This window comes from Rhipicephalus sanguineus, unplaced genomic scaffold (assembly GCF_013339695.2).
Source record: "Rhipicephalus sanguineus isolate Rsan-2018 unplaced genomic scaffold, BIME_Rsan_1.4 Seq244, whole genome shotgun sequence".
Lineage (NCBI taxonomy): Eukaryota > Metazoa > Arthropoda > Arachnida > Ixodida > Ixodidae > Rhipicephalus > Rhipicephalus sanguineus.
In genome coordinates, this window is record NW_023614852.1 from 110,866 (window position 1) to 136,451 (window position 25,586).

General features: G+C 44.1%; 2 long non-coding RNA genes across 2 annotated transcripts; both read right to left on the reverse strand.

Annotated features, from left to right (window-relative positions):
* Positions 1–5,688: 5,688 nt before the first annotated feature.
* Positions 5,689–15,811, reverse strand: LOC119376838 (uncharacterized). Its single transcript, XR_007414627.1, has 3 exons — positions 15,633–15,811; positions 12,708–12,967; positions 5,689–6,470 (listed from the first exon to the last, which is right to left on the reverse strand). It is a non-coding gene; the product is annotated as an uncharacterized LOC119376838 (long non-coding RNA).
* A 5,788-nt stretch (positions 15,812–21,599) lies between these two features.
* Positions 21,600–22,718, reverse strand: LOC125756601 (uncharacterized). The gene is made up of 2 exons (XR_007414628.1): positions 22,494–22,718; positions 21,600–21,754 (listed from the first exon to the last, which is right to left on the reverse strand). It is a non-coding gene; the product is annotated as an uncharacterized LOC125756601 (long non-coding RNA).
* Positions 22,719–25,586: the final 2,868 nt, after the last annotated feature.

Genomic DNA, 25,586 nt, shown 5'->3' on the forward strand with positions numbered 1-25,586 from the left:
AATGACTCAGCTTTGCACAAACTCCGAAATTTCGCTCCCGACAATGACAGAATTGTTTTGTGTACGTCCCTCTTAAAGAGGCACTAAAGTGACACAATGAATCAGTTTAGACTGATAAGTTTTACTCTGAAAACTCCAATTCATTGATTTCACCATCATAGCTTTCACAATAGAGGAGAAATCAAGGTCAAAGCCATTTTTAAATTTCGCAGCGGAATCTCCGCGCGTGACATCGCGGATTTCAATGTGCATTTTTCATATTTTGGAGACATTAGCGCAAAGAAATTTCCTAAAACTTGGTATGTCAAGTCTCTGACCCCCTCAAAGGACAATGTAGTTAATTTTTTACCGACTTAGCACGACGCAGATCCTAAAAGGCTTCGTCAAGATCTATGACGTCATGGCGCAACTTCAATGCAGGAACTGGTGCAGGAACTTCACAATGTGGCGTCGCCACCCGCAATTTTTTTTTTTTTTTGCGCGTTTTCTTGCTCACCCAGCGTATTCGCGCGATACGCGTGGTGACTTTGGTATCGTGAAAGAATTGACTAATACGAGGAAACTCAGTTTTCTCTTGCGTCCCTTTAATGTACTGCATTTACTCCAGCTTGGCCCGAACCCACCCCATACCCACCCAAAATTTCTGAAAATTTTGCATCTCTAGTCGTCCACTGGTGGTTTACGCTAGCATGCGAAATCATCTCTTATTGCTCAGAAAACAAATCCAATGTATACATGGCGGATTGATCAGGCAGCATTGATGTTTCATTTCATCACGCTTGCAGAAATATGGAGGCACTGCGTGTACAAGACAATATACGGTGATCACTGATCAGGCAGATACATTGTGCACACAAGATACAATCCACTCCCTAAGGTCTTAGCAGCCAAATTTTTGTGCATGAACATGAATGGTACGATGTAATGTGATCGCGTATATTTTGGCGTGACCTCCACTGTGCGAAGCCACGTAGATAAGATCTGTGCATGCTCTATAGCTGTTTTTATCAAAATGGAGCTCACTTTGCCATGGACAATGTATGCAAAACCAAAATGCAATTGTGGGGGCGGGAGTGTGAGTCTAATAGGCGCACTTCAGAAATTACATGGGAGGTCAGGTGGTGTTGGAGAAGTGTGTATGAAGTCCCTGGAGCTCAGCACTGCAGAAGGCCAGCACAGTGCAGCCACACTCGATGCAGAGACAGCGTCTTCACCTGCAACATCCTTCAGATGGTTGGAAAGTTGGAAGCATTACATGTTACAAGAAATGGTACAGCAGCTTCACTGTTGCCGGCTTCAACCCTCCTTTACAAAAGTTATGTGCTTAGTGAAAGTGACACTTTGGATTCCTTTAATAACTAAGTAGTATCATTACAGCTCAATTTATTATTTTCTTTACGGGTACAATTACGTGTTTTGTTGCTGCAACCAAACAATTATCATTGCTTTTCCTTTTTCAGTCTTTAAAACAATTTTAGACATGAGAAAACTGTTTTCACCAGTAGGCTATCAGAGAACTTCAACATGCTAGCTGCAAATTTTTGAATCAATAAACTTTTTTTAATTGTTGCGAGCAACTTCATTTCTTTTGCTTGAGTGTAAGCTTAAACATCAAACAGTGCATGCATAATCACTTTCCCAAGAATTCCAGTCACTTTCTGTGGAGGAGATCAGCCAAGTTTTCTCAAGGACAAGGCCCTGTTTTAACATGTGAAAAGTCAACAAAGCTATTACAGTGCATGCTACTGTAACAATTCTACCTGAAGCTATGTCTTAAGAAATATTATTCATCTTAATGTTAGTCAACGGACACCGCTCCAACTGCCACATATAGATTTATTTTGCATTGATCACTCAACAAAAAATATAACTTTGGCATGTTCATCAGCCTTTATAAAGAGTCTTCTACACATATGACAACATGCTTAAGCAGCAACTTGCACAGTTCCATGGCAAAGCTTTCTCGTGCTTTTCTAACAGATAAACTATAACTAAAGGTTCACACATACGATTCCAACAGTGTTCTGGTCCACTTGCTACCTTGCAAAGATAAACCTTTTCAGCCTGTTGTCTTGCACGCTAAGAAAATCCACAGCACAACAGTACTGCTCCCATATACACATTCTCAGCACTGCCACTTTCAGACAAATAACAGGAGGACTATAATTAGCCTTGTTCTAAGATATGTAGTCAAACTTCTGCACAGCAACATACTTACTTGCCATCAAATAATGATTGCTTCGGTACTATCGCTTATTTACAGCTCTTACTTTCACAACTAGATAAAATAATTCAATTGCAAACATCCAAAACATGTTCATGAACAGGGAAGTCCTAGAAAAGCATCAACAAACTTCCAAACATTCCTTAACAAAAAAAAAACACCACGATCATGATCCACAGCTCCACATTTCCGCAAGAACTGCAAAGCGGCCTCCATAGCACTGATCAGCAATATATCACAATATGTCAATGTGTGTTTTCATTATGACAAAGAAGAATTATTGCTTGCCAGCACTATTCCCTAACAGCATCTGAAGTTTATGCTGCATGGGAGTACCTAATTTCAGTAAAAATGATAAGCCTATTTTTAAAAGCAAGAGAACAAAGAGTTGCAAAATAATTGCCTCTTATGAAGCCAAATCACAACCTCTCAGTTGCATTTCTGCCTCAAGCTCGCATACTGGCAAAAGAGCTTACCTAAAACTAACAACCCCTTGGTTAACACTGGAATACACTGACATGAGACCTTGTTGCTCAGTAACAATGTATATATAATGTTGCACTTGCAACAACTGCAACATAAAACTAATAATAACAGGTAGATGCCCAAGTATGAATTTTAGATGTTTTACTTGAAACAAAAAGGAGGCCATGAGACCATTGACATTACAGCTTCACAAACAATGAAATCACTTTGAATTCAGACTGCTGTGATGCTTCTTTTTTTTTATGATCCTCTACCAAAGCTAGCGCAGAGAATTTTTGCCAATAGTCCAATGAAACAACATTTACAAGTGGCTGAGCCAGAGGTTTGCAGTAACATTTTCCTCGAGTTGTTTTCACAAAGTGATTATGACAGCTCATAATTATAGATTATGATTTGTACATTCATCTTCATAAGGAAGATGACTGTACAAATATTGTGATTCCGGCAATGCCACACTTAAATTAAACTGATCTTCATCAAATGAGCACTGACATGAATTTTTCGTATTGTTGCTCTAAATAAAAGCACTGGCATCGAGAACAAAAAAAGTATTGTGGTGCCTTGCAGTGCATTCAGTATGTTTTAATACCACTACCTTAAAAAAACACTTTTGCTTTTGATGTCGAACGGTTGGTTTCACAGTGACGTGTCAGCAGGACCTGAAGTAGGTCACACGGGGACAGAAACTCGTGACATACTAGCAACAGTGCTGTCATCTGCTGTCAGTTGGACATGATGTATTTAAACAACAATCAGTGATTTGTCGTCCAGCGACTTTGACAGAGATTTTGGCCACACAGGACGCAGAGTTCATAAACACAAACTGTGCAGACTCGTCATGATACTGTCCTTTGCAGTGGAACTGGCTTGCAAATGCTGGGTGACAAAAACTTTAAGAACTAAATTATTTTATACGTGTTTCCTGGCTCCAGTGTGTGGAAAGCATTAACACTGCATGCTAATGTCTCTTTTGCAGTGCCTCAAAATCATGTCAGTATTGGTTTAAGTGTATGTGAACTCACAACTTTCACCAAGGACTGCACTAATACCAGACATGCTTAAGACAAATCTCCATGGCGTGCATATTCAGCAAGGAAGTTTTTGTGAAAGATTTTCTATCCTACCTAGTCCTCCATGCAAGGAAGTTGCAAGTGAACTTGCAGAGATGCATTAGCAGGCATTGCACAGCAGGACGTTTGTCCTTGCTGCTATCATTAACCTTTGCAAGGTAACATGAGGCAAACTATATTCAGCACAGTAATTATGGACACAGCTTGAGAACAAATTTTACAGTCAGTGTATGTTTAGCTGCTCAAAATGCAGCAGGTTTATTAAGTATACTTGCATCCTTGCTTTAAGCGCTCCAGAGATGCCAAGGCCAACCATGGTCCTCTGTCTCGGAGGTTTATGACAGCTGCCTGACATCGCAAGGTGCATTAGAGTAAAAATCATTTCAAATGGACAACGGAATTTAACACTCCTACATTCTTGTAGCAAGCTATTCTGCACAAGGATAACATATGCTTTATACACTTCCAAGATAAACTGTTTCCTTCTAGGTGCATCAAATGCTTTGTGAGCCAGATGCTATGCATAATAAACACTTCAGAGCAGGTATTTTGTCAATGATGAATCCTCTTCATCTCAAACATAAACACAATGAATGTTCTTTAGAAATTAGAGCACCACCTGAATGCCCTCCTAAAGCACTGCAATTTTTCTACAAAAACAAAAAAATGTCGTCTTGCAGCCACAGTCTACATGAAGAATCAAAATTATAGCATTTATGTACCTCGACACGCACTTAGTAGATGAAACTGATACTCTGTGTACTACTAAAACAAGAATGTTAACCTTAGAGCACTAGAAGAACTGCAAAATAGAGAAAATTCTAAGTGATATAAGTTGCATCCACCAAAACATACAAGCATCAAGACTTTGCTGAACTCATGTTCCATATGTAGCAGAATGTGCTGCTGCAGACACAGCAAGGTTTTACACTGTGTACATTCTTTACTAAATCTAGCGCATCATGTAAGCAAGGCAATATGGAATATGTTGCTAGATGAAGCATCCCACGTTATAGTCACAAGACAAAGTGGAGTTAATACAAAAGCATATGCTCATCTAATCCTTGAAAACAGATGCTGCAGGTCATTAAAACATCTCGCAATTATTTCGCGACTAACTACTTAAACCAGTTATGCAAACTGGGGATAATATAAATATCTTCAGTGGCCATTTTGTCACTGCTCTAACAAAAAAAAACTCTGTACAGTAGAGCAAAAGTGACTGTGTACTGTCATTTACCCAGATAGCTCGCGTTACGTGACAGCACCCGCAAAGAAGAGTACATTCAATAAAAACCAAGCAGCTTATTGCACAACTTGCCAGCAGCTTGCTGCATCTAAGGAAAAACAGCTGATGCAGTCAAGGTAACGCAAGGGTTAAAGTGAAAGGCATACAGTCACAAAAAAAGGATGTTAACACTTCTCTATATCACCTGAATCTTTCACAGCACGTCTCTTTCCCTTTTTTCTACCTATCGTCTTAAACTACAACTTTACCTGTCCTTGGTGAGCATGCCAAGAAAGATGCTATTTGAAAGGGTGGCCTGCAAAGTATGCTTGCAAAACTGTCCAACACTGAAAACTCCCATACACACCAACACAAGCTGCATAGCCTCATGAATAATGTATAATGACAAAACATCACAGGAAAAAAGGTGCAAAGCATTTTAAACATGTTTCGCAAGAAGACTGATGAAGTCCAAAATTATCAATTTGGCATTGCAGAAGTCTAATGATATGCAATTCTCATGAAGTCAACTGCATGTTGCAAACAAGAAATGCCCATGCACCAACGTCGAGGGCAATGGCACTTGATAGGTCATGGTAAATACTCTAAGTTTCATTTATACTGACATTCTTTTTAAACAACATAACTTTGAAAAATATACAGCAAAATATTCATAGTACTAGTATCTCTTGCCACAAAAGCAGATAGGTCTTTTGTGAGCAATGAATAAATGCACAGCGTCTATCAAATGAAACTACTGGCAGCAAGATCATAGCTGTGTTTTTGCTGCACCACCACGCAATTGTGCAAAACTCTATACTCTAGAAGCTCATGGGGTGAGCAGCTAGTCTGAAAGCTTTGCGTAGTGTCAATGAAACACGTGGCCAACTGGACACCCAAGTGTCAAGCAGCAGTTGTGCACAAAGTGGCTTAGTTTCCTTTGACAAAAGCTGTACCGTGAAAGATCATTGTGTTCCAAATTGGAGCTTTTCTAATTTCATGCAGGCATTCAGCAAACTCACATTTCCAGTCACCGATGTTCCAATGTTGGCTCGTGCCATTTCTGGTGAGGTAATGTCATTACTTTCCTTCAAGACAGGCAAAAAAATTGCAATGTGCTCGTCTATTGCAGGAGTAGTGGCATTGGCAGAGGTAATGGCAAGGGCCAGCCACTGCCACAACATGTCAATAATAAAGAAACTGTCATACCTTGACAGCTTTTTCACATAAACAGGAGCAGTAGTACCTGCCATCTTGGGCAGTAGGGTTCACACACACATGAGCACACACACAGGTCCTTGGCTGAGTAGGGGAGCACTGCTAGAGCTGGAAGATCTCCTCATGGTCTCGCTCGTGCCTCTGGAGTGAGTGCTTCACCTGCCGGGTCATCACCACAGGTGCTGGTGCTGAGTCTCGTGCTGCAACACCAGCTGTAGGCTCCTCAACACCACAATCATCAAACCTGAACAGACAGGATTGATAAGCTGTCACCATCCAATTTAAGTAGGCCAACACTACGCAACCGCACAAGGGAAGACTTAAGATGTTAGCTTGCCTACTTGCAGCCTTCAACACAGACCAAACTCTGAATTCATGGGCTCAAGCAGCATGTTTAGTGTGGCACACCGATAAACTATGGCCCCGTAGTCTACGCATGTGCTTATGAGGCTTTTGTAGAAATCCACGAGACATTTCCTCATGTTGTGGATGGTAACACTTATAGAATATTCATTGTTTTGGTGCTCTTGTCTAATATTTGATGTGTGGCACAAAGGTTAGCTTCATGTCTAGAATTATGCCTAAAAATCTACATTCTGTTTTTGAGGTAAACGTTGACCTGCAAGGTCAATGTTGAGATCTAGATGCAGGCCTCTCTTTCTAGAAAAAGGGACATTGGCGCTCTTTTTTGAACTTAGTCCAAACCCATTCTTGTCTGCCTATTTGGACACCTTGTTGAGCCAAAGCTGAATCTGTCACTCAAAAATTGCAAAATTACAAGATTTGAATCCTTTTATATAATGTGTTGAATAGGACATACTGCGTTAAATACACAGACGCAAGAGCACAGACACAAGGAATTCATTTTTAAAATAAAAAGTGTACAGCTGAGAATCCCACGCTGTGGTACTCCAGTTTTATGCACAAACAATCATGATAAAATATTGCCGACTTGAACATGCAATGTGCAATTTCACAAGAAGCTCTCCATAGCATTTAACATCCTGCCCCGTGCACCTAACTCTGAGAGGTTTCTCAATATTCCAGACCACCACACCATATGGTGTGGTGGTTTGGAGCGGTAGTACCTGCAGTAGCGGTAGTATCAAGAAATGCAAAGAGAAAGCAATGTTTGCGAATAAATGCTTTATGAATGTGCACCTCATACGTATGAGATGGTCAGAGGTGGATCGACCCTCTCATAACCTGCACTGATGTGGGTCAAGAAACTCATTTGATTCCAGAAAGAGGGTGACCAGTGCTTTATCATCTTTTCAAATACTTTACAGAGGCAACTTCTTAGAACTATTGGCCGCAAGATCGAGTGGAGTCGCCGCCTAGCGGCTTCTGGCTGAACCACGCCTAGTGTGGATTGCTTCATGTGTCGTCTGCTAGCCACGTTGTGTTTGCATGTGCGCGTACGTTATGCAGGTCTCAAAGGTGGTTTGTTCTGTTGCGTTAGTGCAACTTCAACCACTCGTACGTATGCCTAACACGATGTAAAGAAGCATTTGGCCTTGATCGGCTGTATATGTACTGTAATAAGATCAGCATGTGGACTTGTCGAGAGAGGGCTATGTGTGGTCGTCGTACCCTCCGTTCACGAGAGTCATATCAGTGTAGGGGTCGCTCTGTGGTTCAAGCGCATTGCAAAATGCACTTGGTGTTGTCCTAAAGATGAGAATATTAAATCTCATGTGAATATAGCCTTTTGGCGGCTCGGCAGTAAAAACAAAGGCTCTCATGCACTTGGGTGTCGTGGTTAGGTGTATAACTTCGGTACTTTCTTTTATAGGTTACACGACGAGCTTTAGTTGTGTACGGTTCTGGTCCCACTACAGAGAAATATTTCTGTCAAGTCACGTTTGACACTTCGGTACTTAAATTGTCCCTTAAAAAGAACAGAAAATGCAATGACACGAAAATTGCAAAACTGAGTTGCCCTGCACGATTTTAACTTGTGGCGAAATTTATACAATAAACACCCGTGTACTTAGATTAAGGTATGCGGTAAAGAGCCCTGATGGTCAAAATTAATCCAAACGGCGTACTTTACATTTATGTCGTAGTAACTTCACGTGAAGTCACCTTTATTTTCTTTACATTATCTTGAGAGTTTGTGTCGCGTTGTTACTGACGGAAGGCAGCGGACATTATTCATGTGAAAAAACGCACTTTGGTCCCGTGAAATAACCGGGCCTTTGTTCCATTACTGTCGTGCAAGTAATCAATCGAAGAAAGTTTCGTGCTGTACAGTTACCTTTCTGTACTGTTACTGGAATAAAATGAACGTGTGCGTGTTAAACGTCCCTGTAGCGCTAAAGCGCTCTCAGCCACGTAGCTTTCCTCAGTAAACCTATCAACTGTCCTACATTTCATGGAGAACTGAATAAGAAATGCGGATGAATATTTGAGCACGCAGTGCACAAAGTGCCATATGAACTCATCGTGCAGGAATACGGGCTTTCTTTTTGTTGGGGGTATCCAGATGAACAACAAGTAATACTTAATTCAGTCGCCCTACACCAGTGTGTAGTAGGCGGGAAAACAAGGTAAACATGTACAAGTAAAACAACAAGAAAACGCCATCCATTACGAAAACACCAACTGTTTCCCAAGGCCAGCAACCCGTTTGTTGGCAGAATGTGCTTCTCTCACAAGTAAAGTAACGTTCGGAGCGCTTCGTGCATTAATTCGGGAATGAAGAGCGCACATATTACCAGAAAGCTGCAGTAAACGCATTTTGTTTGCCGGAAATTGGGTTAAATCGCTCACAACGAAGCGCTGTTGTGTGCATTTGTATATGCGCCGACAACTGCCTATCCACACTTGCGCGGCGACGGTGCTGCACCTGTAGCCCGATCTCGCGGCGAATAGGCCTGTAACTTGAAAGAGATGATGGATCTGCAGCGGCATGACAATTGGGTTTAGCCAGCCTAGGCAAAAGAAGAGAAAAGCACCACACAGCTCGTGGGGCGAGACAGAACGCTCTGTAGCTTGGCAGAGCTGAACAGCACAAATACCGCTGCTCCACTTCAGCCCCGTGCCTGACTCTCCTTCAATAAAGCAGTGACCACAGCACAGCCACGTCGGCCGTCATCACGTCCACTACAATGGTGAACTGGACACTTTTCCTTTTTTTTTTCGCATAGGCGGGCTAAACTTGATTGTACTAGTGCTGCTAGAGATCCTTGCCCTGTTCAAAAATTGGAATTATAATACTCTCTGTTCTAGACCTCAGTCTCATTTGTGTAGTATTGATAATTGATATAAGTGCTGCCAGCTCTTTTCTAGACTGCCTTGAGACTTTACCCCTTAAGGTTTAATATTTTCTGTAGTGCGAGAATATGCAGCAACAGCCGTGCATTGTTCGGCTAGTTACGAGCATTCCAACACTCGTCATTCCTCCAAAGGCCACAGTATTTGCATGTCACACCACACACTTGATTCAGAAATGCACTTCAAGATCAACATCAATAAGTAGTAGAATACTCAACAGTAGCATCTATGCATATGAAGGTGCGTCAGCCCAATAAACACCTGTAAGATTATGGAATTTTTCCCAATCAGCTGTATAACTTTTCATCGAGGAGCTTGGTGTGGAGATACATTCTCTGTTGGCAATCACAGCACTAAGGAAAGTGGTTGCTCCAGGGAGGATTATGTAATAACTTCCCATTTAAGTTCAAGATCAATAGAAGGATAAGTTTTGTTTGCAAGATTATAATATGTAGAATCTTTCTTATTAAGGAGACATGCACCAGAAGAGAATAAAATTATTCAATGAGACGACCTCGCACACTGCTGCGAAAGTAGCCACACAGGCCACCGTGTGCATCGAGATCTCCAAGAACAAGGTAACGTTCAGGTAGCTCATCTAATAAAGACAAACTCCTGTTTCAGCAGCTGATATTATGCAGCTATACTATAAGGGGAGCAAATTCTAATCAGTTTTATAGAAATACACCTCGAATGACCATTGCCTCAAGTGCTGTTTGGGATTGAGAATGCTGACAGGCTATACTTTTTTGAAGTAAAATGGCTACACCGCCAGATGATGTGACAGCCAGCCGTGATCTTGAGGAAAAATACTGATTGAGCAATTGGTGTTTGGAATTCACATGTGTTTCTTGCACACACAGTCCCTTTTAAAGGGATACTGAACAAAACTTGGAAAATTGATGAAAACATCGAAATTCTACTCGGAAAACACATGTTCCGATAAACACAGTTCATTTCACATATTTTTTAACAGTTGACTGCATTTTGGAGGACTGTCAGCATGTGGCGGCTGCACGCCAGCGCGAGCCATGACGTCACTTGTTGCCGCGGCATATGAAGGGTGCAGTGTTCTTGTCCAGCTACTTCCTTTTCTCCAGCGCTCCTTTACATCCACTCTCCCCCTTCCACAAAGGTGCTGAGACATGCTCTCCTCTTTAGGGGCTTTATCCCATGCAGAAGCTTTGTTCCCTGCCTGCGCCATTCGTAGTGGTTTTAAAAACCGTAGTGGCGGCTGAGCTGGTTCAGAGACATGGGCGACAGCTGGTGTTGTTAGCATGCCTGTTTCAGGTACATAAAAGATCACCAAACGTCACCTCCTCTAGTTCACGGCGTGGCCGCAAGATGCAGCTGTTCGTGAAAAATGTATTAAATTCATTATTTCCCGCTAATTTCTGTGTGAAATGAAGGTCGTGTCTACCGATTTCAGCACTCAATCTCATTTTGGCTGAAAATCTCAGCAGCAAAAATTTTGTTCTTTAATTTCATTTAAAATTACTTGGACATCGCCAAGGTCGTGGAGTAGTCCTCCAACATTCCATTGTAGCATTGTGTACATGTTAAAATAAATTTGTGCTCTGCATCTCAAAAAAGCAGGTTGTATTATCTTACAGAGCCTTTTTCTGTTCACGAGAATGATGAATTTATTTTGTGACTATATCAATGCACAGTTAGTTCATCTTCCAACTCGCGACTATTGAGTATAATCATGAGATTTTCTAACAAAATGACCGATGACGACTATACTCGTCATCGGTCATTTTGGTCTATACTATACTTGTCATCTGTCAAAAATTGGTCCCACACAAAACCAATGAAGACTATACTCGTCATACTTGCGTTTCTTGATGCTAGATGGCCACACTTGTCCATGTTGAGACATTTGTGTGTCTGCTTTCACCTTATTGCCATTCGTCATTTTATTGCCATGTGGTGAAGCCACCTTTGAGTTATTTTCTACAGGATTAGTGAAATAAAAGAATCCCATTTAATTGAGAGAATGATACCATTTTATTCAGAAAAAAAAGCTCTACAAATTGAGTGAAAAATTTCTTCAGTAATTTTGGTACGTTTTTCTTCTTTCGGTCACAAAAGGGTCATGTGCTTCTTCCCTATGTCCCCAATGTTTCCCATCTATGTGGTCTGTTTAGTGCAAACCTAGTTAGTATTTACACTACTCAACAGTTTCAGTCTTATGTTAAAGGGACACTAAAGGCAAATGTTAAGTCAACGTTGATTGCTGAAATAGCGTTCCAAAAACCTCGTAGCGCTTGTTTTGTGTGAAGGAAATGCTTATTTTGAAAGAAAATCACATTTCAGTGGTCCGCACAGTGTTAGCACACTTCAAATCGCCCGCCTGGAAAGGGCCTCCCGATGTGGCGTTTGCCTTGCCTTTACTGCCTGGTAGCCGACCTGGGGTTTCTACTCTGAAGAGCACATAACAAGCCTTGCCCAAGTTGAGGTTGATCTCGTAGTCCCCAGCACAAAAGTGCAGCGAGCACACACGCAGATTTCTTGGTTGTTTAGCACACTATTGCAGAGGCATGGCAATTGGCCACTTCGGCGCATGGGTTTATTTGCGGCACCCATTGGAATGTCACGTCGGTTTCTTTGCTGCAGCTGCTGTTGCTCAAGCAGTGCACACCATTCAGGCACCCGGCAACATAATAGGGACGCAGCATTTTGTCGAACTTTCCGTTAGAGTGACTTTCATGAGCGTGCAAAGCACACGCAACAGTACGCGATAACAAAACTACCATTGAGATGCTACTGCACGAGCGAAGAGCAGCCCGGAGAAAACGGAACTTTTAAACCACCTGCGCCGTTCTCCTTGGTAATTCCAGTTCTTTTTCCGTGAATAAAATAGAAACGCACAAGCAACATTTTATTACGTTTTGTAATCTACGGAATATTTTTATTATAAGTAGTTGAGTGCTAGTGATTAATTGACTCGGGACTTTTGACATCATCAGGCTCATCCAAAATGTCCCACTGGTGGCGCATATTGTCCTACATTTACCTTAATTTTTCGATTAGTAGAGCACTGCTGTTGATAATACTGACATTTAGGCGTTCTCAACATTCACCTTTCACTCTGACATAAACTTACTTGCCTTTAGTTTCCCTTTCAAGCCACTAGAATTTTCACTAGAATTTTTCACTAGAAGATTCCACTAGAATTTTCACAGCAGGGCTGTCTCACCTTGTGTGTGAAAGTTGTCTCAACTGGTTGCGAGACTTGGCGATGGAATTGTATGCGGGCCGAGGAAATCGGTGAAACTCTCGTCAGACTGCAGAGGTGAGTTCTCAGGGCCTGCACCGTCCGCACCGTTGGTGTCTCCACCTCCTGAGGCCGAGGCACCACCCACTGCGGCCCTGTTTCTACCACAGGCACTGCCAGCCATGTCCGCAAAAATAAGCTGTCACTCGTCCAGAGGCGGTAGCACGCTTCAGCTCTTCTGTCTGTAAAATCCACCCATTCTTGTGATTACAACGTTGAGTATGACACCATGGCTAATATACTGAAGCAAATCACCACTAACATAAACTTGCGTCAGCTAGCAATAAGGTCACCATTCAAGGCCCAAAAGTAGAAAGTGCTAAATCATAACCTGGAACAACAATGAGTACAAATTCTTGCTGTTGCCAGAGTGAGCGAGCAACCAGGCAATATTGTACTGACAGGACCAAGCAGGAATGAACAAAGGTAAAAATAGGCCAGGCAGCAACAAGACATCGAGGCAAACAGTTTAGCGTAGCGTAAACAGTGTTCATACCTGTAATCAGAATAGATTCACAAGAATGTGCCATTTTTTCAATCATGTTAAACTAATGAAAGAGATCATTGTGCAGTTAGCAGTTGAGTTTCAGCTGAAGTTACACTGCCAGCAAAAAAAAAGGAAAGCAAATAAAAAGAAAGCTCACACTGGTGAACAACAGAAGCATTGCTTATGTGAAAGCTGGGACTCCTCTTTCACGGTCTTGTTTCACTAAGGTCACAAAGCAAAGCATATTGAAGCAACTACAGTTCAAACTCGACGTAATTAAACCTGATTTAAAGAAGTTCCTTTAATGATATTTCCATTCCCCAGAAAATACCTCACGGTTCAGTGTTGCCATCAACTCGAATTAACCAACTTGGCCACTAAACCTGATTTAATGAAGTTTTTTCTGAAAAGGTTGAATAAAAAAGCAGCGACTTTTTTCTAATTTCAACAGAGGCGAGTTTTTCTTCGAGTGTGCACTCTCACGCTATCACGCTGCAGGCACCATATTCACATCTAGGCGCCAATGCACGGTTAGCTTATTTTGATGAGGCTGCATGCCGCACCCATGCACGGACGGACTTGTCAGTCTGTAGCTCTTTTACATCCAGCTGGCGTAGGGGCGGCAATGGTTGCTTTCGTAAATTCTCGGTTTATGTGCTAGTTAGCACACATCCTCTCCACGGAACCTTCTCGCTCAGCTGATCGCACATCACTGCATTTGTTCTCTGCGTCTTTGCACGTCGGCAACACATCGCGTGGTAGCTTTTGGGTGTCGCTACGTTACAATTTTAGATTTTGAAGGACTGAGAATTCCTTTCTCGATCTTATGAACTTCCCGATTTAACAAAATAAATCGAGCGCATCAACACTTCACTAAATCGACTTTCAAACTGTAGCATGTAGATGTGCATCCTGCGGGAAACAATTTCCGTACCTCTCATTTTTTTTCTTATGTGCAAATTTTTCGTTTGAAAGCATGATAACAATCGAAATCGAACCATGAAGACATGTCAAATGTTCAACTATAAAGCTACCTACAAGCATCACGAACATCTCGTACGAGCACGCCTAAGTCGACAATGCACATTCAAGGCACTATCCTATATTGACACCAAAAACTAGGACTTCAACTGGCCTTCAAGTGAATAGGAACACATGCATGAAACATGCAAGGCCTCAAGAGTTTCGTATCTACCACGCAAGCAATAGGGTGCTGATAAAAAGCCGGGAAAAAAAAATGTATCCACTGAAGCTGAGTATAACCGAGAGCACAAGATACGGCAACGGGGATGGAACACGATCTGCAGTCCTTATCTGTGTTGCTCTGGAAAATCAGCAAGCAGTTCTCTCCTGAAGGCCGTTTATGACACCACGTATACAGATGCGCGCAGCTTGGCAAAGCTACAAAATCTACCAAAATTTTCCTCACTTTGCCACCAGCTCAGCAAAGGTGCAAATGTGAGATCCTGTTTAGGAAAAAAAGCTCAGCTGATTTTTCAACAAACAATGACGAGATTCAAACCCTTATGAATCTTCGAAATCTGTACCACAGACTGCATAGTTACACCTTGTAGTTACAATGAGCATGATTTACACGCCTTGTTCAGAGAGAGCATGCACGTGCTACCCTTCCAGCAGAAGAGATTGCGAGACGTCGTATGGAGTCAAGTAAAACCATCCTGGGAAATTATGTAGCCATATCCATCTCAAGATAAAGCCGTAATAGAATCGTGCGAGGCAAGAGAAATCTGTGATGCGTCAAAGGCGTGTGTTCTCTGTTGCCGCTTTTTTTCTTACAAATTGCGAGGATTGCGGCAAGCAGCGCGCGCCCTGGTCGCGTGACAAACAAAACTGTCGCAACTTGCAACTTCTCGAGCTGGACGTAAGCTCTAAATAGACGTACCACTGCACTCCGTACTCGCTTTGCCACCTTCTAATGAGCCACACCTTCGACAAGGCGCGCAGCTGGAAACTAGAGCCCGACACACTTTTAGCTTTAAACCCACTTTAGACGCGCCTCCTTCTCGACCTACTATAACTGGGGCTCGATCCTGCGTTTCTCGCAAAGGAGTAATGCTAGTTCCTACTTCGATTTATTGCATTTTTATCCCCATGAAGCTGCGCGTCTGCAAGCGTTAACTGTGACACTGGACAACGGCGCGTACTGTGTTCGCCTCCAGCCTCATTCGTACACAGCTCACCACTTGTTTTTCAGAGAAATGGCCGAGCCTCTCCAAGGATATGTGGAAGTTCAAGCTGTGAATTGTGACGCAAAAGCGGCAGTTTCGTTTTAGTAGAGGCAGTCTGGGTCGTCGACCGCCTCCGCCAAATACCGACTGAGCGATGCACTATCTGCTCACCGTGACTCCGTAGCGCAGCGCAATGCCCTGCAGCGTGTCGCCCGGCTGTACGACGTGCTTAATTGTCTTGCTGCTGCGTGAGACATACTTGCAGGTGCTACCGTACTTCACCTGCTTTCGGGCGAAACTTCCGAGCAAGGCCGTCTCATTCCCACCAGAGGCGGACATCACCCCGCTGTCACCGATTGAAACAGGCCTGGCATTGGCCGGCCACGACTAGGTAATTTGTAGAGGGCGCTACAAGATTAATAGCAAGATGCTGTTAAGTGCTCAAGCTTTAGCAAGCGTATTATTTCTCTGTTAATAAATCTTGCTCATACAACTGGTTATTAATAACATAATTTCAGGCAAAATAGTTTACCGGGAAACTTGCTCACTTTTAGTGCGCCGCCTGCTGAAGGAACGGCAGTAGTTGAATGGGCACATGGCCTCCGAGATTCCGCCGGCTAATCTCGGAGGCCATGATGGGCAACACGACCTCCTCTATAAACTTTAATGCGTACAAGATACCATTGCAACCCCTCCTTTCACTGTAGTCTATGTAGAAATGTAGGTCTATGTATAAATGTAGTGAAGTGGCGTCATGTTGGAATTACAGTTATCATATACAGTAACTATGTTGAATTGGCAATCAACGCCTCTTTCAATGTAGTACTTCTATGTAGAAATGTAGTGTGAAGTGACGTCGTGGCCAAGGTCGTGGCGTCACGTTGCATGTTGGAGGCATGGAGTGGTTGGAGGCGTAGATTTTGGGAAACTCTATGGTTGGAGGTACAGTTAGGGTGGCTAGAATAGCACAGTTAAAATTCATCTATCGAAGCCCGATTTTACGAAGTTCCCGATGTAACGCAGAAATTCTCGTTCCATATGACAGGCTTGCTTTGGGAGCTAGCACAGGGGAATACGCAATTCGGGGGGCACAAGGTGATAATAAGGTCCTTAGGTGACAATGGGTGGACGTCATAGGCGCGCGCACACACACACGGGGGGGGGGGGGGGTCGAAGTCTGACTTAATAGGGAGGAGGGGGGAACACTGCGATGACCTTAGCACCTTAGCCTAGAGTGCCTCGATGCCCAATCCAGGGGGCGCGCATCGAGGCTCCCTACTTTAACCCCCTGAAGGGGAACCCTGCGCGCGCCTATGGTGGACGTCATTCGAGGGCAGGGAAGCTTAGCTAGCAGCATGCAAGATAGAATTTGAGGAGCAACTGAGAGCAATGGGGGACGTGCGGTACGTGAGCTAGAAAAGTTTTCAGCCACTTGTAATATCGGAGTCAAATGCAAAGGCAGCAAACTGAACGGCGCGCACATACCACTGCGAATGCTTGCCGCTGTTCGGGTTTCATTTGACGCCGATTGTACATGAGGAATGTTGATACACATGTGGGGAGCGAACCAGAATTGTCATGCAAATATTTATATATAATGGAAACTTACAGAACTTTAATATATATAATAAGCGGGAAAGCTCTCTGTTGCATGATTATACATTCATTGACGTCACCGTGGTCGCCGTCTTGGAGAACTAGCTGGTTGAGATCTGCGTGAACTCTGTGTTCCCCCTTGGCGCGGCTGGCGAACAGAAGACAGCGGGGAGAGCGTGCACAAAAGAACGCGGGGACCGAACGACTGCCTCCCCCACAATATGACACTTTCTAATAAGTCACGGTGGCCCCATGTTGAGGTACCCGGCCAGAGAACCTGTGTGACATCACGTGAATAGGGGGTATGCACCTGACGTCATCCGCAAGGAGCGCTAGCGTCGTTCCAGGATGCCGCCATTTTGGCGGTCTCGGTGGTTCGCGGCGCTCATGGTTATGGTGGCTATACTCATGGTGGCACTGTGGAACTATCTGTTTTTTCGCTTTTTATGGTGCATCTGTGGACTGCAATGGACTTAAGCGCACACGCACGTGGGTTAGATAAACCTGCGCGATTGCGCTACCTGGCGAAAGTGCGTCTGTGCGGCGGCGCAGACCCACTCGAAGACGCTGAACTTCAACCCGATGTTGCACTGCATGCTGCCGCGTGTCGACTTCACCGACATGAAGGACTACCTTGTTCGCGAGACAAGTTTTGTGTCGCGTGAGCAACTGAAAGCTTATAAATCCATGCACGGTCACAACTATCTCACGAGCGGACGGGTGCAGCAGCCGGGTGTCAAGGTTCTCCAAGACAGCAGGATAGTTGCAGTTGGAAAGGTAAACAGACTTCCCTCGTCCACTTGTAATCGCGTTTATTGTGCCGTGCGAGCGCTCTGCCGATACTGTAAACCCAGTAACGGGATGTAATGGCAGAAAAGCGATCACAGCAATTGGTGCAGTGCTGTTTTCAAATGGTTTTTGCTTCTCAACAACCGCTGCGTGCGGTGCTAATGTGTAGCCGATTTATCGCAGCTTTTTAGTACAGGCGTCAAAGTTCTGCCGTACAGCACAATCGCTGTTGTCAGAAAGTAAGCCGACTTCCCCGTTTATTTATAATCGCGTTTGTTCTGTCGTGCTAGCGCCGTGTGAAACCCGTAAACACGGTAACGGGACGTCAGGGCAGGAAGGGATTACAGCACTTGCCAGTGGCTGCTTCTAAATGGTTTTCGCATTTCAACAACCGCTGATTGCCTTGCTCGTGTGTAGCTGAGTTATCGCAAGCGTTGAGCGACAGTTCTAGCTAGGGCGACGCGCAGCTTTCTGAAGGATTAAGTATGATCTAACTCCATTCCGCGTTAAACGCGATCGCCAGACTTTAAGAAGCCGCATTGCGTCGATCACTTACGTCGTGCAAGTCAGCGTTGACGTTGCTTTATTCAGACATTTCTTAGTGTTCCAACTTTGCAGCTACGATAGCTTTCTAATTTATTTCAAATGTTTAGGTCACATAACTGAGGTTGTCTGTTTGTACTCCCAGGTTCGTCATTCACAGTCATTTAATGAAAAGCTCCTTACGCCGTGGCTTCATCAAGAAGACGGTGAGGTACAAGCTGCTCACTGCACCTGCAAAGCTGGCCTTTGGTATGAAAAAAAAAACCAACCGAGGCAGCATACTGATCCACAGGCTTCTTTTTCGTGTGGTTGTTACAACCAAACACGGCGCAGTTCACCATTGTCGCAGCTGGCTGACGTGCAACCACGCCACGTACCGTCTCTCCGCACACACAAATAAATTCGTTCAAAGATTTTCATGTAAAAATACGCACCGCGCACGAGACACTGCTGTGCGTGGGCTAAGCAGAACGCATACAGAACGTAGCCCGATACTGCCGGTACTGCTACCTGCTACTGCGCTCACGAACGGCCGGACCGCCAAAATGGCGTCGCTGCCCGGCGATGCTATCGCCACCTCGCGGATCAAGGTACAGTGCATACCCCTATACTATGTATTGATTTATTGAAAAGCGCTAAATAACCAACACAAAGGAAAGACGGTAAACGGGACAGGCGTGACTGGTTCAGCGCTTTTCAATCACTATGAAACTTTATCAAGCCGCCCAACTTGCCGCAATTGTCAGCTCTCTGTAACTTGAGGGAAAGGGATCGATAGACGTTATGCGGTGCATATGATGAGAGGAAAACAGCTGACACGTTTCTGTGAAGGGGAATTTTCAAAGCATTGAGTAGGGACAGTGAATGGCAAAATAGACTTTGAGCGGGTAGACATATATCCATGGATCTTTGCAAGAAGAAGTTATCTGATTGGTGGCTATAAAAGCGTGAGCCACCTCCCGATCAATAAAAAATATGGAGTGGATATGCTCACAACGCCCAAAAGTAAGCCAGCGTTTGTCTCTCTCAGAAACTTGCATGCTCTTTTCGGGTGGTGCCCCCCATCAGAGACATAGGCGTGCGCAGGGTTCCCCTTCAGGGGGGGGGGGGGGGCAAGATTCATCACCCCCCCCCACTAAGTCAATTTATGGGGCAGATTTTGCGCCATCTCCCCTTTTAGGTGTCAAGGGGGGGGGCTGCCCTCCCCCATGCGCACGCCTATGCTCAGAGATATATCTCTGAGCATAGGCATAGGATATATCTCTGAACAGCTTTATAAAGTTGTTTCGCTCTAGTAATGTAATGCAGGTTAATTATAAGAGATCGTTGACCTCCAATGACATTTGCGCGACTTTAAAGTCTCAAACCACTCCTCGAGTTTGGTGAGAAACACATCCTGCGGATAGCAGACACGTCATGAACATCTCAGCAAGATCTTGTAGTCGTGCGCGGCAAAGGAGTTTACCAGCGGAGCGCGAGGTGCCCCCTTTAATTCATGGAGGCCCGCGTCCTCACTAGCTTCGGTGCAGCCGACGCCCGCGGTTTAACGTCGAACAGCGGGGGGAATGCAGTGGCATGCCAACAAACCTCGGGGGGGGGGGTATGGCGGGCCCATACCCCCCCCCCCCGATATTTTTCCCATGGGATACAGAGCACAAAATGACACTCTACCTCACTTACCTAATGTCGGATCAAAGAGAGGTGCCGCCCAAAATTTCTGCCTACGCCACTGCCCCCCCTGTCAGCGTTCATAACACAGTGAACCACACTCGCGCGCGCAGGCATTGCAACGGGATCGAGAGTAATCGCGCTTCATCACGCGCGCTCAAGGACATGACGCGCGCTGACGTACATTCTTTCCCCGTGCCATCCCTCCCTGCTTTCCAGCGCGTTCGTCGCGAGGAAGGAACAAGGCGCTTCAAGCGCTGGACAGACCCTTGTAACTCCGCTCTACCATACGCAGCTTGCTGAAAAAAAATCATCAGTTTTCCTTCCTCCATGAAAAAAATCACAGCATATACGGAGTGAATGATGATGAGTGGGCGAAGCTGCGGAGGTTCATCGGTAAACCGTGAATCTTTCGTGAATTCTGCCCAGTACATCATCACCGACGTGAGATCGGCGCGTTATACTAAAGGTTCGATGAATTATGACGACTTGCAGCTCACTGTAATTTTACATGTACGCTGTGAATTTTCATTGTTTAGAAAACCATTTAGAAAAACAGAGAGGTGGCAGGGCCGTGTGCAGAGACGAACATACGGAGACACAGGGTGGCAACACTCGACGTATGATATGTTCACTGAGACAAAATGACCACACAAACTGCCCTTGCAACATGCACGCGTCTTTCGTTAAGCAGCTGGCGTCTTTTCGTTTTGCTTTAGAAACATCTGGCGTTCTTTCGTTTTGCTTTTAGAAAACATCTGGCGTCTTTCGTTGGTTTATTTCATCAATCAACGGCGTTTTGAACAAAATTTTTATTGTTTAATCACGCACAGGAGAAATCTCACCAGGCACTACCTTGGAGGTAAACAATGGCTGCTAATGGGAATGAGAGACAGAAGAAGTCGGCTTTTAGCTAACACTTACACTTCTACTAACGTTTCCTACTGGAACGTGCCAATGGCTGCTAATGGCCCAGTGAACCACAAATATTGTGTAGACATCCATGGTATGTTTCTCGTGGACGTTGTAAATGTCTCTTAGATATCCATAGAAATCCAAATTACGAAGATTAGATGTACCCGCAACTATAAAAAGCTCGACCGAGTAAGGTTGCAGGCACGTTACACATGAACACTGAATGGACATTTAATAGATATACATAGCCCAGGTGAAAATTTGCAACTGGGAATGCAACTGGTCCCAACTGGTCCCAGTTCAAATGGTTTATGGAACAATTCCCAGTGGGGACCAGTTGGGTCCCCACTGCAACTGGTCCCAGCTGATCCCAGTTGGGACCCACTGCAACTGGTCCCAGTTGCTTCCCCACTGCAGCTGGTCCCAGTTGTTTCCCCACTGCAGCTGGTCCCAGTGTTTCCCCACTGCAGCTGGTCCCAGCTTGTCATTGTTTTTTGCCCGCTGTCCTATTGTCCTTTTTTGCCCTATTAGAATTAGCCTTGAGTAAGTGTTTCATGGGTGTCCCGTCGTCATGCAGAAGGCCTGCAATATAGCAGCGCCCATGCAATGATAATCACAGTGGATGAATGAGGCATACGTTCAAATATATTTTCATAATCAAAACTACAAATGCTTATGCTGGCCCTTCATGATGTCGGCGACCATTTTGCCAAGGCAACTATGTCTTGTGTCACTTTCTTCTGGGCAGCTGCAGCGGCACTCGAGGAAATGCCTCCAAAATTCTGAAAATAAACAGAGCCATGAAATCAGAAAAACTGTAACACTTCTTTATTGAACTTTAACTTTGATAGCAATGTGTACAAAGTTGGGGGTACAGTGAAAATTATCCAGACCAAAAATTATCCAGACTGTAGTCAAGGCAGCCTAGTTTCCATATCGTTGCAAGCCCAACACAGCAGTCAGGCTGCAATGAGTTGGCTAAAAACGTGCTGCACGTTACATGCTTAGCAATTAAGCCAACAGCATAATAAACCGCACCAATGAACATATGTTACGCACATTTTAACGAATTATATCGTTCTTATGATGTTATGTTGAACAAGTTTGATAAGCCGATTGGTGCGCACGCCACGCACACCGCATCGACTAGAGCGTTTTATTAAGAGGCGATAAACGCGTTTTTGGCTCAACAACACGCAGCATAAAGTACACAAAGGGTTTGCGAGACTTCAACTACACTCACGAGCAGGGCACCGGTCCCTCAGCTCTGATCTACGCTTATGTTTCTTGTGCATAGAGTCAAACACAACAACAAACTGCAACAATATGTGTGCAATAATTCAACCTCCATTAAAGCGTCTGAACTGAAGCGTCGCTGGTCTCGCTGTCATCAGATACCAGAGACGGAGGACGAGGGACTTGTTTTCCCGATCTTTCTGCTTCGTCCCACGTTTTTAATACAAAAAAAGGGCAATATCAAACAAAGACTAAATAAGAGTAAATACCATGCACTCAACTCACCGAACAATCGGAGCACATGGGCCTTGACGTAAGCTTGTTCTCGTCTTGCCATTATTCTTGGTGCCACTTTGTAGAGTCATAATCCAAGACATTTGTGGCTGAGTTCTTATGGTGCACGTTGAACATAGCCTTCACGTCCTCGTCGCGGAAATACACTAAACCAAACACCGTGTAAGCAGGCTTACGTGTCGAGATTACACAAAGCGTGCGCCGAGTTAACCATTTGGCTTAGCTTGGCTGGCTTGGCCGCAAGCTCGGCTTGTCTTCGTATCGGGCGAGCGCGGATGGCGCGCCGGACGCACGACGTTTGCACCTGATTTGCACCACATTATTTTCGCCTGTACTTTTATAGCGCTACTTGTCTTGCTTAGCATAAATTGCTGTAAAATTTAAATATTATTCAAAGCTTCTTTTTAAGGTTCGGACATTCTGTAGAAGCAAGGAACGTGAAAAAGTTCATAACAATTACCACGCAGCATCTCTGGCGCCACGTCGCGCACCGGTTCACTTTTTGGTCAATCGGCTGTTTCTATGCCGGTTGCGGTCTCATGGCAGTTTCTATGTTATTATTCTATGGTGTTTAACAACACCTCGCTATTTAGGCGCTGCTGTGTTGTCGATTCATTCGCAAGCATCGTGCGTTTGCACATTTTTCTTTAGCGTGCTTTACCAGTGCCTGTTTACCGCAGGGCAGGTACGGAGACACTGTACTGTCGTGGTAGACACGCAGTTTTTCTATAACATTATAGCCGCGCGAGTTGCTGACAGCGTACGTTAACGTGAGTAGATTATCAAAGTGGCATGATTAGAAAAGCTACGTGCCAACCACGACGGTAAGTATTTCCGAACGGTAAAGCGGCGCTGAAAAACCTTTCGTTGCGCCACGTGTGTCTCGTCACCCTCGCTCGATCATGATCTTCGTTTCAACATGAGAAGCCGATCGAGTGCTCTGCTCAACCGCGGTTAATGAAGCGGAATCACTGTTTATTTGGAGCCTGGATATCAGGCCCGTAGCCAGGAATCTTTTTTTGGGGGGGGGGGGGGGGGGGGGACTTGGTGAAGGCCTGACTATTCGAGAAAAACACTATTTTCATTTTTTCGGTAAAACACCCCTTAGGCAGCGCACAATTGGGACCACTTGCTTCAATATAACTGGTTAGGGTTTCCAACTGGGACCCGCTGCTTCCAGTTCAACTGGTCATGGTTCCATTGGTGGCCAGTTGAGTTGTAACTGGGACAGCTGCTAACTGGAACCAGTTGCAACTGGAATCAACTGGGACCAGTTGAGTTGTAACTGGGACAGCTGCTAACTGGAACCAGTTGCAACTGGAATCAACTGGAACCAGTTGAGTTGTAACTGGACCAGCTGCTAACTGGAACCAGTTGCAACTGGAATCAACTGGGACCCATTGGTTTCCAACTGGGGCCAGTTGGACTGCAACTGGGACCATTTGATCCCAGTTAATACCAGTTGAAACCAGTTGGATTCCCAGTTGCACATTTTCACCTGGGAGACATTGTCATTTAGCAAATAAAAGCTTTCTTTCATGCACTTCGCACACTTACCGCATGTGGTTGGTGTGTTAGACCCTGCGGTCCCATGGCAGTCTTGCTTATTGCCGCTCGGCTATACTTTATAGAAAGCATCAAAGGCGTGAGGCTGGCCGGATTGGCTGTCAGACAAATTTAAGGCCAGCCTCACGGCGTTGATGCTTTCTATAAGTATAGCCCACCAGCTAAGAGCCAGACTGCAGTGGGAGCGCAGGTCTCTAGCACACAAAACTATACATGCAGCAAGCCTGAGGAAGTGCATAGAAAAAAAGTTCTCATTCACAAAATTTTAGCAATGTTTGGTAAAGAAAGCCCCAACCAGCTGGCATTATCATCAAGCACAAGCTGCCGTCTAACCTGCATGTTTATGCTGAGTCCAAGGCCTGAGAGATTTATTGCAGCAGGACAGCACATTGTTTCAAACACAATTTATGAACATAAAATGACATCAGTCTTTGAATGTAAGGGTAATGTAAGTGAAGTTATGGGAATAAATTATTACTGACAGAAGTCTTCAACAAAGTTCGCCTTGAAGCTTCAAGTTATGTGAATGAAAAATTACTGAACAAAAGTCTTCAATGAGTTCGCCCTTGAACGCTTCGAAGTGATGTGAATGAAAAATTGCTGAACAAAAGTCTTCAACGAAGTTCCCCTTTAAGCTTCATCCTGCTGCACGGCTACTCATCACAACCACTTGATCCTAAGAATACAACCAAAAAGAGAGTCAATATAAGCTATCCAAAAACAGCGAAAAGAAATACTATAAGACATTCCAAGCATGAGCATACCAGCAGTACTGCTACTCAATATTACCATGAGAAAGAAATGCTTGGCTTGGATTATATGCCCCACTCCTCAACTTAGCAGAAGAAATTGAGACAGATGATGCATACTGCAGAAACACAGCAAATGCAGGATTAATAATGCATACATGAGCAATAACCCACGTTACTCATTTCAGCATATGTAAGTATAGCTATTCCTAGAAGCTAAAGAGCACTCTGAAATGCCCTTGGGCCTTAAGAGTATCAATAAATAAATACAAAGACCTTTCACTAATTCGTGCTTCGTTGTAAATTTCAGTTTCGGAACATCATACTACAAAGAGTGATGTTTCATACTAAAGTGCAGCAGATAAGAGCTACACTGGACACACATTTGAGTTTCCAGTGTATGCCTAATTGTCTGCCACATTGTGTCATAAAGTTATGGGATAACATTCAACTTGTTGAAAATTTCTCAGGTGGCAACTTAACGTCCAAATATGATGAGAAACATAACCATTAAAGGGCTCAACAATTGATCAGAACATGTCACAAGATTCTAGTGGAAATGAAAACTAACTTTCGGGACTATTTTTATCATGGTGCTTGTGATTTAAGTAGGAAGTATAAAGTGCTATAGAAAGTTAAAAAAAAATGCATGTACCGCTTCTGCAGGGAAGGCTTGGTACAATGTGACAGAGAATTGAGCTAACTATGCAATTTCTTGTCATTTAATACATTATACTTTCTTGCTTAAACTGTGGTCTTTATGTCACAC